Here is a 15000-nt window from a genome sequence, read left to right as displayed (position 1 = left end):
CATCTTTTGGTTTGGCTTTAAAGTCTTTAGCAAGCAGACTAGGGGAGACATTCCTTGGTTAGATGCGGAGACTGCTTACTTAGTCAATGACCTTCAGCCCAGCCACAAAGATCCCTTCCCATAATCCAATGAGAGAACCTCAGTTGAAACTAATCAGAACGGCGAGGAAATGCTTTCCTTATACCACCCTAAGACGCATTTTCTCGAAACATTCGAGCTTATATAAGCACAATCCTTCCGTCCCTCAAATGCAAAATGGATGTCCAAGTTTCTGATAAGAAATCTATGGTGCTAAGGTACGTCACCTCATACGTCTCAAAATTCCATAACCAACAAACCTCAGAATCCTTGTATTCTAGACACGTTACTCCTGCTATGGCTGGCTTCCGTCATGTGTCAGATTTAAAACTACTCGAACCAGAGATGGTTGTCACTTTCTCGTCTTTTAAGCCAGCCTGGACCAACAACCCCACAAAACGTTACATTCCTCCGCGTCCAAGTAACGTTGTTGACGAAAGTGTTTTTGTAACAAAATACATTAACAGGGGCCAGGATATCCAGAACTATAGTTTGCTCCAATGGCTAAGGACGCACGACACTAACAAAAGTGTCCCCACTCCTTACTAAAGGAAAACAGCCCTTGTCGGGAATAAGTACGTGTCAGTTTTCAATCCTTGCTTCTTTTTTCAACACTTATTTTTGAATGTACCTTTCAAGAATGTCAGTGAACTTAGACATCCAAACCATGACAGCATTCCGGAACAGTTCAAGTATTGTGAGCGGCCCTAGCATTGCAACCAGACTATGGAACGATGATGTTGCAATTGCCACTTTATTTCGAGAACAGGGCAATAAAGAGTATTATGTAGACAATGTCTTGTCGTTTTCTACATAGTACGAGGCAAATGTACCATCTCTGGCAAGTACAAGTTCTCCGTAATGAGGATTTCGTCAATAGGCCAACTTATAATGACTTCACGCTTAATGCCGAGCAACAAGTGTGCTGAATAAGCTGAAGTCATTTCTTGGTTTACGATCTCGCCATTATGGAACAGTTTTTGCAACTGTACAGCCACAACCCCAAGTATATTATGATGACGAAGAAATTGACGATGACGATCCACAACCTCCACTGAGAACACCACCTATCATTTAATAGCAGGATGACAATGATCATTCATTGAATGATTGGACCAAACTGCTGTCAATCATAGGTGAGCCTGGTACTGGCAAAACGCATTGCATTAAACGTTCGAAGTAAATATGAAGGAGTTAAAATCTGTGCAAGACACCACAACACCGAGAGCATCGAAGCTAAGAGAATTCGTGGCCAGGGAAGAAATGAATAAGCTTAAAATCCTTGGAAAAAAGCTTAACACACGTAACAAGTAAGAGTTCTCCAAGGAAGATTTAGTAGATTTTGTAGGGCTGGTTTCCGACGAAGGAGAAATCAGTCAGGTTATGGATGACCTGTACCACCTTGGAGCTAAAATGTGGCTCTTAGGAGCACATTTCAAAGTTATAGCAGAGTTTTTCAGAAACCCCTTGAAATACGCAGAAATGTTTGTTTATCAAGGAATTCTTGTAAATTCTAACATTGAACAATGTTCTAACAGAAAAATATAAATGGGAATTACAAGATACTGATTTTTATCACTAAAAAAGTCATATTATGCTCTAGTGTTTATTTACTGAATAATTATACTTTTTTTCTCTAAAAAAAACAAATACAAATACAATTTCGCAACTTTAAAACTGTTAGTGACAATGATGTTCTTAAGCTCTTATCAGGCTTATCAAAATCTAAAGCCACTGGCATTGACAAAGTGTCAGGAAAGATGTTAAAAGCTGCAGCGCCAGCAATTGCTCAGTCTCTTTCTTATATCTTCAACAGTTCTATCAAAACTTGCCATTTTCCCAATGATTGGAAGATAGCTAGGGTAATACCTCTTTTCAAGAAAGGTCAACGAAGATTACCGGAAAACTATCGTCCTATATCAATTCTACCAGTCATTAGTAAAATTATGGAGCGAATACTTTATAACCAATTATACTTTATAACCAATTATATCTGCTAAAAAATAGTTTAATTTCTAACCACCAATTTGGCTTTCAGAGGCTTCACTCAACCATGTCAGCTCTGTTGGATTGCACAAATTCATGGTTAATTAACATGGACCGCAAAATGTTTAATCTGGTCGTTTTGCTAGATCTAAAAAAGGCTACAGTGGATCATGAGATCTTACTTCGCAAGATGCAAATCCTTGGAATTTCTCATGATGCTCTGTCTCTAATTAAGTCCTACCTATCTGGCCGAAAACAAGTTTGCCAGGTTACAGAGGTTAATGAGTCACTATCCTCTGAAAGCCATATCACGTGTGGTGTTCCGCAGGGATCAATTCATGTATAAAAGTAGATAGCCAACGCCCCTTGTGAAAACCAGCTATTGCTGTCAGGGTTATAGCGTTGTAAAATAAAAGCTACTAGAGTTGATGCAGCGAATGCTTAATGCAATGTGCATTCAAGCTCAAACTAAACGCACGCCCCACACTAGACAATATTTAGCAGCAAGACTAGCTTATCCACAACAACGGGGAAATCAACAAGCTCAACAGCTGCAGCATGTAGAAAAGCCACCAAGAGAAGCTGCACCCCCTGCTGTTGGTGGAGTTCCTCCTGCTATTATGGATATGTTTATGGATACGCAAAGGCAACTGCAGGAGCTTAAGAGGCAAGGCCAGGAACGTCAGCAAAATATGTCAGAGGAAGAACCGGAAGACAAAAAAAGGCAGCGGCAAAAGCAAAAAAGGCAAGAGCCACCACATCAACAAGATGTCGAGGTCCAAGTGGCCCAGGTAGAGTCCCACGAGGAAAGGACCACTTGCTGGGATGGACCCGCAAATAGCCAATTTAATCCTGGGGTTGCAGCAAAAGGTGGATGACCTTACTAGACAAAACCGACAACAAGACGTTAACATCGACGAACAGGACAAGAACTAGGACGCCCCTGTTGGAGCAGAAAATGGTGAGGGAGATGACGAACCTACTGAAAGACCAAGAAGAAAAAAGAAGAAGGCGAAGGCAAATTAGACAGGCCCTATGCACTTATTTCAGTTTTTGATTTATAATTCATTTTAAACATTATTTAGAACCTTTTCCATATATCTAGCAATTTCCAAATTTATTTTAATTATAATAAAAGAAACATAAAAGTCAAAAAATATAACATTGATTGTGAAATTACTATATCCATCGAATAACATGGCACAATTCATGAAAGATAGAAATATGTTTTCAATGTTTAAAATTTGAATATCATGTATATATAGAGTTAATTATAGTATTTTTACAATTTTTTAAAATAAAATTCAGTTTTTACAATTACAATAATACGATTATCAATAGAGATATGACTGGATAGAACTATAAAACAAATGTACATCTTATCTTAAATACATGGTTTAACGTATCATGTGTCTGTCAAGTTAAAGTAGGACAAAGCCACCATGAGAATCACCCGTGTTCTGCCAATTAATCGAATTTTACAGACTATTAGTCAGGTGAGGGACTGTAACAACAATAGCTTTTTATGGTTTACAGATATCATAGGACAACATTGACGAAGCATTGCGGACACTACATAGCTTTTATTCTGCCAATATGCCTTACAAGATTGATAGATCAATTGTGACAGGCTTTCGTTAAGCATTTCTGTAGGGAAAGCGGTACGCGTGTATCTTTTAACGATTTTGGAAATCTCAATACTAGCCAAAACAGAGTATAAAAGTATTCACGACTTATTTAGGGAGCGAAGCAACCCGTCTCTATTTGTATTTTCTGCTCCGATGGTATAAGAAGCAATTTGGGAGGTCTGCGGGTGGGTAAAGCACCATAATAAGCCAGAGGTCATCCGATGAAGATATCATTTCCACAGCTGAACGCATTCCTTAAGCTATGATTATAACAGTATCCAAGAAAGGTGCATCAAGAATTAACGAAGCACTGGTTTCCCACCTTCTTCAAAGTAATGACTTGCTAGGTCATATCTGCATGGATGGAGGTCTTACAAAAAGTCGCATATGTACACACAAAGAGTGGCAACAAACTTCTTTTGAAGCTAACAAATAAGAGAATAGTTTATGTACATCCTGTTTCTTTGCTTCAAGATACACGGCAAGACGATACTGTGTGTACGAGAATAATCACCCCTTTTTTTCTTATATTCCTGCGTACGCACTAACAATTTGTAAAGCTCAAGGACAAACTCTAGACACTTGTATCGTTTGGACAGACAGCCCATTATCTTGGGTTTGCAGGCTTTCGAGTTTATTCTTTCTAACTCCCTTAAAATACAAGCAGCTCTCACCAGTAGCGTATAAAATGGAGTGAAACATGCAAATATTCATAATGCAATCTTGTCCATGTCACAGCAGGTGTATACTGCTTTCTTGTATCACCCAATTATTAGTTTGTAAAGCAAACACTCTCTCAAGACACTGTCCATGCTTTTTTAAAGTCGATAAAACAAGCAAAAAGTGGTTTGTGGCTTGATTTATAAGAGTCAATTAGGGTTTTTAGTACTAATAAATGGTCGGTCGACTGATAATGGTTGGCCGATCTGATATCTATTTAAGATTTTATATTTTTCCAGAAATTCTGGTATGTAACCACCAACTGGGGAATTTGGATTGACCTTACTGTCATGGCTTACTTGATCATTTCGTGGTAATGAGGTGAAGATAGCTAGTGTATGAAGACATGTGGTAAACATTGTGCTTTTCATAAGATTTTTTAAGAAAAATATCGTTATATCGCTAAACGATATAAAGGAAATTGGAGCAGTGGAATACTGAAAATGGCTGAGTGTGAATACGGTAATAGCATTATATAAACACTGGGATTATTCAATTTGAGTGTCTGCTATTAATGTTGTATTTTGACTTGAAGTACATAAGAGACAATTGTGAAATCGGTGAATATTCATTAAATAGAACTTGAGTTGATAAAAATGAAAACTGTATTGAGCAGCTGAATATAGCAATGTCTAGATTAACCTCTATATGTTAAAAGGTTTTGACGACGCTAATGAACCTTTGCTCAATTTATTATTTTCAGAAAATGCGAAAACACAAGTTTTGTAATGGCATTCAGAAATCTTTTTGGGGTAATCTTGCAAAGTAATCAGATAATTAATAACGTTACAATTGACATAATGATTTCAGTGAAGCACATGGTTTAAATTAATAATTCAAATATTCAAACAGTTAAAAAAACACAATGTACACAGTTGACGGGATTCTTGAGAAAAGATCATGGACAAAGGATAACTCAGCAGTGCAAAACTAAACTTATGATATTGCATTGAAATGTTTTTACAGAAGCGATTTCTTGTAGCTTGATGAATATCACTTTTACTTCACAATGTATAAAAAAGTCCATTAATTATTAATTATTACATAATGTTATGACTGAGATTTGTACAATAGTACTTACTTAATTGAAGTCTACAGTGTCCTGGGTCACGCTGTTGTCTTGTATCAGGAATATCTGAAGAATCAAGAAATTTACAGGTAAAAACATGCTTAGACTTAGACTAGCAGTAATGTTTGTACCAGCGTTAGTTTGGTTGACATTTTGTTGGCACATAAGGTGGCTTTCGAAGCGATATATTCTAATAACTTATATGGTTTTATGGATATGTGGTTACCTAGTGCACTAATTGTTAACTATTTTCATTAGCGTTGAATATGCCATAATTTCAATCTTGTTTTTTTTTTTTAATTGGTACTCAATAATTACTTGCTGAAACTGGGGTTCATGAGATCCCTGATAAGCTTGCTGTTTTAGAAAAACTAGAGCAAATTATGATAGCAAAAAGAATTGGTTTTGAGAAAATGTACCAGTAATGTACCAGTTATGTCGTATTTTTTTACTTTTTTACAACCAGAATTCACGCAGCCACGCATCTAGTTATAAGGTATTGGCACCTCTTCTCGTCCACTTTAACTTTGAAATGTATTTGTGGAGAGAATTTCAAGTCAAAGATGAATATTTTGTGTTGTTGAGCTTCTTCCATGTTATAGTAATTGTGTAGACTATTCTCTAAGCTAAGCAAAATAATTAACATTTGTGAAAAGCTTTAGAAAGCATGTTTTACCTACGTTGTTTCTTCGACTCGATGTGTCACTTTCTGCTTGTTCTTTATTGTTTATATAAATATTTGACATTATTTCCATGTGATTGAGAATAGGTCCTGGACAAGATTAGGTGCCAATACCTAAAAACAACCCAAAAATATCACGTATTTTAGCTAAAATACAAGAGAAATTGATTGATGAAAAATAATGTTTGCAAAAGCTATTCTATTTGAAAAACAGCAAAGCGCATTGACAATTGTTAACACAAACCGAGCAAATATTGCATATTAAAGTGTTACGAAATAATTGAAGTCGTTTACAAATCAACCAATTTACAAAGGTTTTACCCATACTTAATAGCACTTGAAATTCTAACCCTGAAGAAAACCTTCCCTAATGAGATGAGATTTGTCCGCAAGAGACACCCCCTTTCATCATTTGTAAGTTTATGTCCTTCCTGACTTAACTTTTCATGGATAATAGTACCTTCATCTAAATAGTGACTTCTTAGGAGTCTTCTATCATCTGTGGCACAAGCTTCAAGCCAAAGCAAAGCCTGAGTTCCTTGGAGTCCTTTTAAAATATCCAAAGGGTTTTAAACTCGCTCACGGTGTACGTGTAAGTCCGAAAATATCGCTTGGGTTTTTCGAACTCTTGTTGAAAATGGCGGGAAAGTGAGTAAGAGTATATGGAGTATCCGCTGACCAAATATTCGTTTCCAGTCCTTTGCCTTTCTCCGGTTGTCAGGGGTACCGCGAGCACCACGAGCGTATTTGAAAAACACCGTTTAAAAAAAGCAAAAACACCGGTTAAACATAGCGAGAACACCTGGTAAACGCCTGTTAGCAGGCTTCTAGTTTTTATCACACCTTTCTACGGTGGCCAAGAGTTCTCGTCGACCCCGCCCAACTTTACCAATTTACATAGGGATCCCTAAGCAGGACCTGTTATCCGCCATTGCCATGTGAGCTATTTCCTCGGTAACTATTAGTAATTTCCTCCGGAAAGCATCCAAGAAATATGTAAAGGAAGATTGGTAAGTTTGTTACACAGCTTTAACAAAAATAATCCGTTCGATTTAACCGCAATAAGTCATCGAAGGGTTCGACTTTCAAAGATTTTTTGGGTTTCAAGAAGTCATATAAAAATGGGCAGCTGTATGCATGGTGTGGAATACATGATACTGTACTATAAGTCTACAATATATCATCTTTTCACTCTTAATTTTTTTATTGCGTATCTGCTTTTGTTATTTTCTACTTGTCTACTTAACAATTACAACATTTCCATTGAGGTGGACAACATTTCCATTGAGGTGGATAGTGGCGAAATATCTACCGAGAGCTAAAGGCTGGAGCTATATATTTTTCAAGCCACTATCCGCCGAAACGGAAATAATTGTTATAATTGTTTTAGTATATAAATTGAGCTTTAGAACAATGTTCTTTTCTGAAACACTTGCAAATCGCCTGTTACACCCTCCATTTTGCTTGTTCTCAGGGCACAGAAAAAATATCCACCTCCTAGGAGGTGTACATTGCATTTTATACCGACTTTCTCAACCAATTAAAATCGCTTGTTCTTGCGAGGTTCCCGACTTTTATATACTTAAATAAGTTATATACTTATGAAGTATCTAGATACCCAAGAGCCGGTAACGCATGCCCAAATAAAAGCAACCAATTTTTATAATTTTGTAAAAATAAGCCATATGAAGCATATTTATCAATCCAAAAAAATGTAGCACTGTTAAGAAATTAAGGGCGATTTGGATGACAAAGAGTTTGTTATTTAGAGCAATTCGCAAAGGCTGGGCTGGGTGTGTGAGTGTGACGTGGGTGTGTGTGTGCTTGTGTGTTTAAGTTTGCTAAAGTCCTATCATTGAAGAAAACTCCTCGATTGTAGATTGTTTATGGTCTTTAATCACAAACGATGATACGATTCTACAAAACAAATCGATATACAAACGTATGAATACCTAATACAAACAATTGGCTAATCATCTAAGGAAACTTACGAATAAAAGTCAGTGTGTCTCTGTATCTCGGAGCATAACGAATGACCGTGTTCCAAGATGGCCGACCGGGGAGACCTGTCAGCGGTCTTGGGGATGGGGCGGCTGGAGCCACTGATGGCGTCTTTGCTGGGGCCCCTGACGGCGCCTGTGGTATGGTTGGTAAGGCTGGTGTGTACGCACGTAGGAAGCGGCGGTTTCGTAGTGTTACGCGTCCGGAGCCATATACCTTCACACGGTATTGATCGTGTCCTGCTGCTTCGACGACTACCCCTGATCTGTCCCACTTGTTCGGGTTAGGGCCCTGCTGGTTCTGCAGGAAGACTCTTGTGCCGATGGCAAGGGGGCGGAGGGGTCGCGCGTGCTCTCTGAGGGACTCTGTTGTGCGGGAGATCCGCGTTCGGAGTGCGTCCTCCTTCGCCGCCCATGCCTGACGCCAGAGGGGTCGTATGTGGGGGTTGGAGAACTTCTCCTGGCGGTTGACAAATGCGATTGTGTCCCTCTGGGGGCGCCCAAAAATGATCTAGGCCGGTGATAAACTGCAGTCTGGGTCGGGTGTGTTCCGCAGCTGTAGGATGGCTCTCAGGAATCGGTCCTGGTCAAGGCTTCCCGTGGGACCAGTGTTGGATAGCAGCAGACGCTTTGCAGTTTTAACTGCCACCTCGGCCCTGCCGTTGGACTGTGGGAAGCTGACTGAAGACAGGCGTTGTTTGACGTCCCAGGTTCGTAGGAAGTCCTCCGTAGCCTTGGCGGTGAACTCTGGGCCTCCGTCACTCGAGAGCTCCTCGGGTACGCCGAACGTGGCGAAGAAGGTGCGGAGGTGGCGAATTAATCCTGTGCTTCCTGCAAGGTTGGTCGTGGCTGGGGAACTTAAGACTTCTACCCAGCCAGAGAGGCGGTCTCCTACGACGAGGTAATGGTAACGTTTGTAGTCGAAGAAGTCGGCGAACACTGCTTCGAACGGGGTTGATGGTGGCGCAGTGGGAAGAGGGGGGGTTCTGGCCTGTGACGGCGCGTTCCTGTTACAGTCGTGGCATTTCTCCCTGGTGACACGTATGTCATTCGACATGCCAGGCCAGTATACGATGGACCGGGCCCGCTGTTCCATCGATGAGGTTCCTTGGTGAGCGGCGTGCAGGCTCTGGAGTACCCGCTGACGTAGGGATGGGGGATCACCACTCGATCTTGGTACATGAGGACGCCCTCCTCCTGGTAAATGGATTCGTAAATGGGTCCAAGGTTTGCCAGGGTGGGGTCATCTTTGTTAAGTTGGGTTCCTTGCTCGAGAGAGTGGAGAAGATTGCCCATGCGAGCGTCTGCGGCTGTTTCCTGCGCGAGGAGGGTCCAGGAGATGGCGCCTAGCTCTTGGGCAGTGTCCCGTATGGCGGTCATTAGCGCAATCTCTGCGGCGTCAGGGGGACTCGCCGAGCATAGGGGGGCTTTCTCTTCCGTGTTTGACTGGGATGGGTGTCTAGATGTGGCATCTGCTGCGTAGTTGCTTTTTCCGGGCAGGTGGTGTATCTCGAAACGCCATGGTAGGGTGCGCTGCTTGAGGCGAAAGAGTCGCGAGTTCGAGATTTCATCCAGGGTGCGATCGCCGAAGATCTTAACCAGGGGTTTGTGGTCGGTGATGATCACAAGGTTGTCGCACCCTTGTGTAAAGTAGCGGGTCTGTTCCAGGCCCCAAGCGACGGCGAGGGCCTCTCCCTCGATGGCAGCGTAGCGTTGTTCGGCGGGCGACAGGAAGCGGGAGCCGGCGAGGGTGATTCCACATCCCCCGGGACAGCAGTCGGGCATGCCGGAGGAGCAACTGCAGTGCTGCTGTAGTAAAAAGTATCCGATCCCTCGCTTGGACCAATCGGGGCGTAGGCAGGTGCGCTTATGTATATCAAAAATCTCCACTCCCTCGCGGATGGCTTTGACAATTTTTTCTTTGGAGGCTTGAAATGCTTCTTAGAGCTCGGATGACCATAAGAACTTGTGGCGGGGAATAGGAATGGCTTAAAGGGTGCCATCAGATCGCGGAGTTGCGCGTAATTGGACACTTGGTTCACCAGGCCAAACCAGTTTCTGATGTCTGTCGTGCTGGTTGGGGTGGGAAATTCTCTGATGGCGTCGAGGTATTTCGGGAGTGGCTCAATGGTGTGGTCTGAGACGTGGAATCCCGCGAAGTTCACGCTCCTCCCGGCGAACTGAAATTTGTCGGGATTGAGGACTATCCCAGCCTGTCCGACGCGAGTGAGGAATTCGATGGTCCTCCACCAGTGTTGTTCCAGGTCATGGTCGTAGTGCACCGTGTCGTCAACGCATCGTTCTTTGCGCTCAAATTCAGCTAGGATGGCGTCGAACCTCCGATTGTATCCATCCCCCGAAGAGAGGAAGCCTTGGGGTGCCCGTGGCCAGCGGCCAAATGGAGTGATAAAGGTGGTCAGGTGGCGGTCTGATGAGCGTAAGGGTACGCTGTGGTAACCGTTCCATGCGTCGGTCACGGTCTTCCATGTGTCGTTGGGAATGCGCCGCGCGAGTTGAAACGGTGATTCCGTCGCATACGTCTCGCGTTGGCAGTACTTGTTGAGTGGTGAGAGGTCCACTGTGCGGCGAGGTGATCCATCGTGCTTCCGTGTGACTACCATTCTGTGGCACCTCGTGACTGGTTCGCCATAGGGGACTCGCTCTACCACGCCAAGGGCTTCATCACGGAGGAGGTCTTCGTACACGCGTTTTTGCCAGTGGAGGGGTATATTGGCCGGTGTGTGGCAGGCAGTGGGTTTGGCGGTGGCGTCCACGTGGAGGGGCCGGCCCTCCATGCAAGGGAGTGCTCGATGAGGGCAGGTATTAAACGTGGAGGAGGAGTATCTGTTCAGGAGCCAGGCTTTCATCTTAGTGTTGTTCGCTGGTGTGCAGGGGAACGGCAGCTCTGAAGGGCGTGGTGGGGTTGTCTCACGCTGGGGGCACGAACATGTGACGTCATGTTCAGAGGCAGGTTTGGTACATCCTTCGTTGACGATGCGAGCGGCATTGGTGGTTGGCGAGGTGTAGTTGGGGCGGGTTTTATTTTGTGAGGCGGGTTGTCGCTCGTTAGAGGCCTCTGTGACGTCATCAGGGCGTGGGAAACAGTGCGGCAGGAGGTCTAGGTTCAGAAGCGAGTCGTAAGAAAGGTACATATCTCGTACCGAGCTGCTCACGTACACCATGGAGAATGACGTCGTGGATTGTCCATTGTAGGATGTTGCGCTAAGTTTGGCGAAGAACGCCCCTTCTATGGATATGGGCGAGTTATTAGCCGCCGTTAGGCTGGTCTGATGGGTTGGAGCTCTTCTCTCGAGAAGCCACATGCTAAGAAGTCCGCCAGGGACCATAGGTCGGATTGTGCTCCGGTGTCTGCTATGGCAGACACGGCGGCTTGTATGTCGGGGGTGGTGTCGGCGGTTTCCTTCCGATGTCTGCCCTTCCGTGCGAGCGAGATTGTGATTGGTAACCTGGGGTGATCCCTGAAGCGGGCTCGCTTCCATTCTCCCTTGGAGAAGATGTGGTGGTCTAGCCGTACGGGCCGCTTGGCCGTGGTGGCGTGTGTGGTGGGGCGGGTATCTTGTTTCGTCTCACCGTGGAGGGATGATATCTGAGCAATCGGCTCTGCTTGGGTGGCATGGACCGTCGGGGCCTGGGGCGAGCGTTGTTGAGGCTGTCGCTGTGGGCGTCTTGATCGCCGGTTCACCCTATGACAGTCGATGCACAGCTGGTGCGGTTTTTTATTCCATCCGCGAGCTCCTTCGGTAAACAGCTTGAATGTCTTTTGACATCCGGGGCATGTTGCTTCTTTCGCCTGATCCGCTTGAGGGAGGCTTGGGGCAGGGTGCGGTGGGTTTGTTTTCTGTCTCTGGAAGGATGAGACGGCGGATAATGAGTGGGAAGGGGGCACGGCGTTGCGTGCCATTTCCTTACTCTCTACTACGGCGATGACTTGATTTATCGGCTTCTCCAGGATACCGTCAATGCCCAGGACTTCCCTTCGAATCTCGTTATCGTATAGTCCGTTAATGATGACGTCACGGATTACATGGTCTGTGTAGTCGACGGGACGACTACATGAGCACTTCGCGTTGTAGGCGCAGGTTTCGGCTTTGCCTCTTACTTTGGCCGTGAAGGACCTGAATGACTCGTCTCGCTCTTGTCGCATCTGGAGGAGTTCAGTGCGGAGCACACAGGTAGCAATGGGGATAATGGCGAGGGATCGCATGGCTTCCATCAGTTTGGTTAGTGACTTGTTTGCAGCATTTGGGTTAGCCTTGAGGATGCTGTCTTCCAGCTCAGTGCCAGCGCACTGGAAAAGCTGTGATGGGGCTGAATTTTCGTCAATCCCAGAGCCTGCTCGGAACACTTTCCATCTTCGTGTAAAGATGTTCCACTCTTCCATTGTTACGCTGACGTCAATCTTCGGCCGGTCTAGTTTTGGCCCTTTGGGAGCTGTGTTGGCTGGTAGTCGCCCGGGTTGAGCTTCATTTCTGTGGACCAGGTTGTGGTTGGCCAATAGGGCAATTGCCACAGCCTCGGACGCGTCGGTGGTCTTGAACTCACAGTCGGGTACAGTGCATTCGATGACAACCATGGCGGCGAATCGATCGTATCATGAAGAACACTCCTCGATTGTAGATTGTTTATGGTCTTTAATCACAAACGATGATACGATTCTACAATACAAATCGATATACAAACGTATGAATACCTAATACAAACAATTGGCTAATCATCTAAGGAAACTTACGAATAAGAGTCAATGTGTCTCTGTATCTCGGAGCATAACGAATGACCGTGATCCAAGATGGCCGACCGGGGAGACCTGTCAGCGGTCTTCTTGAGCCATCGGATCGGTCAGAGGTAGTCCCTTCAATCATGTTCTACATACTTTGCTGACCAATCCTAATAAGCCTCTGGCTTTGGCTTTTCCCTTATTGTATATACATTTAAAATATTCAATAAAAGATTGATTGATTGAGATTGAGACCATAACAAAGAAATTCGAGTTGACACTCGGAAAAATTTTGAGTGAATGGGAGCGATTGTCGAAAGACTACATGCTTGTATATACTATAATATAACTAACTCAGTGACTCTTGAATGTTATCTGCTACAATTCTACAATAACAGACTGGAAAGGTTTATAGTGTTTACAAGCAAGAAAAACATTCAATTCTGACAAAAAAGCTCAATTTAGATTGGCTTGCCCTTTCTAAACAAATATAGAATAATTTGAACTCACAAGTTATAAATCTATGGCGACTTGTCACACATGGAAATACTCAGGGGTATAGGGTAGTTAGAGCTGGGTCACAGGGGTGTACCTTAGCAAGGGATTGGGTGCTCAGGGTTATAGGGTAGTTAGTGCTAACTCATAGGGATGTAGCTTAGCTAGGGGTGGGTATTCAGGTGTATAGGGTAGTAAGTAGCAAATCATACTAATGTAGGCCAGTTAGGACTGGGTACACAGTGGTAGAGTCTATCAAGGGCTGAGCTATAGGGGCGCAGCTTAGTTATAGGTGGCTAAACAGGGTTACAATCTATCAAGGGCTGGGTCATTACTATTAATTATTATTATTTATGATTACTATTATTTATTATGGGTCTATGGACCCGACGTCCCCGTTTGTGTCGCAGCATCTTTCTCTGAGTATGTCTCGAGTATCCCAATATGGATCAGGGATGAATGCGGTAGACGGGTGGACTTTAAGGGCAAGCCTGTTCGCCTCGTATTAGAGCTGACCTAGTTCCGACATAACAAACACGGCAAATAGCGAGGTTGACAGGTGCAGAAAAGTATAAGCGCGCCTTTGCCGTTACCCATGCTGTGTCTGTGGCATCCGGCATCGCTGCAGGGGCGCTTTCCAGGCCCGGGGTAGGGGTCTCTTTGAGTGGGATGGGGGTTCGGTCGGCGGTCCGCTGGCAGAGATCGCTGGGCTGGTCGGTGTCGTGAGCGTAGGCGCAGGGATAGTCTCTAGAGGTCTTACGAGCAAGGTGGCTAAACACGAAGACACGATGGTTTTAGCGGGGAGTAAGAAAAACTCGATAGCGAGCTGGTCTGTAAGGCACTGCAAGACGGGCACATCTCAGACGGGTAATACTTCGGGAACAAGAGAGATACTACGCGCTCAATGCCACTATCAGAGCTCGACACGGCCTCGCATCGCGTGAGAAAAAAATGGAGTCAATGGAGTCAATGGAGTCAATGGAGACACCCGAAAAGATTAAAAAGAGGCAGCGAGAAATTCTCGAAGAGTTCAAGAGCGAGGTGTTTGAGTAAAAGTCAGGTTTAAACGCCACGCTAGCGGCTTTGAATTTGCGGCCGAAAAACGGTTATTCCGCGCTCCGTAGGTTGGCGGTCCAATCCACGGTGATTAGATTGTAATCGTGCACGCTTTGATGAGCACGCCGTTTCTGCTCTCTAACAACCAGTTCAATGCTTTGAACTCTTTAGCGGATTCCAACTTCCATGGCCACCGTCCTGCTGTCTAGAGCAACCAACACCTTTTGTGGGGTCTGATGAGCGTCGACTTTGGCACCTTAACCGCGCGTTCGGTTCATCCCGCATCGCCAGTTCTGCTTACCAAAAATGGCCCACTAGGAACTCGCATTCACTGTCCGGCTTCAATTAAGCAAGTCGGACTTCTTACCAATTTAAAGTTTGAGAATAGGTTAAGGTTGTTTTAACCCTAAGACCTCTAATCATTCGCTTTACCTGATAAAACTGCCGTAAGTTCCAGCTATCCTGAGGGAAACTTCGGAGGGAACCAGCTACTAGACAGTTCGATTAGTCTTTCGCCCCTATACCCAAATTTGACGATCGATTTGCACGTC

General features: G+C 44.2%; 1 long non-coding RNA gene across 2 annotated transcripts; it reads right to left on the bottom strand.

Moving 5' to 3' along the window:
* Positions 1-4220: 4220 nt before the first annotated feature.
* On the bottom strand, positions 4221-6823 carry LOC116607614. 2 transcript variants are annotated; one of them, XR_007307579.1, is made up of 3 exons: positions 6624-6823; positions 6158-6277; positions 4221-5547 (listed from the first exon to the last, which is right to left on the bottom strand). It is a non-coding gene; the product is annotated as an uncharacterized LOC116607614 (long non-coding RNA). The 2 variants fall into 2 exon arrangements; XR_007307580.1 differs by having other exon boundaries at positions 6162-6277.
* Between the last annotated feature and the right edge of the window lie 8177 nt (positions 6824-15000).

The sequence above is a fragment of the Nematostella vectensis genome, chromosome 4, assembly GCF_932526225.1.
Source record: "Nematostella vectensis chromosome 4, jaNemVect1.1, whole genome shotgun sequence".
NCBI lineage: Eukaryota > Metazoa > Cnidaria > Anthozoa > Actiniaria > Edwardsiidae > Nematostella > Nematostella vectensis.
Note: the sequence above shows the minus strand (reverse complement) of the source record. Positions and strands in the feature narration are given on the sequence as shown.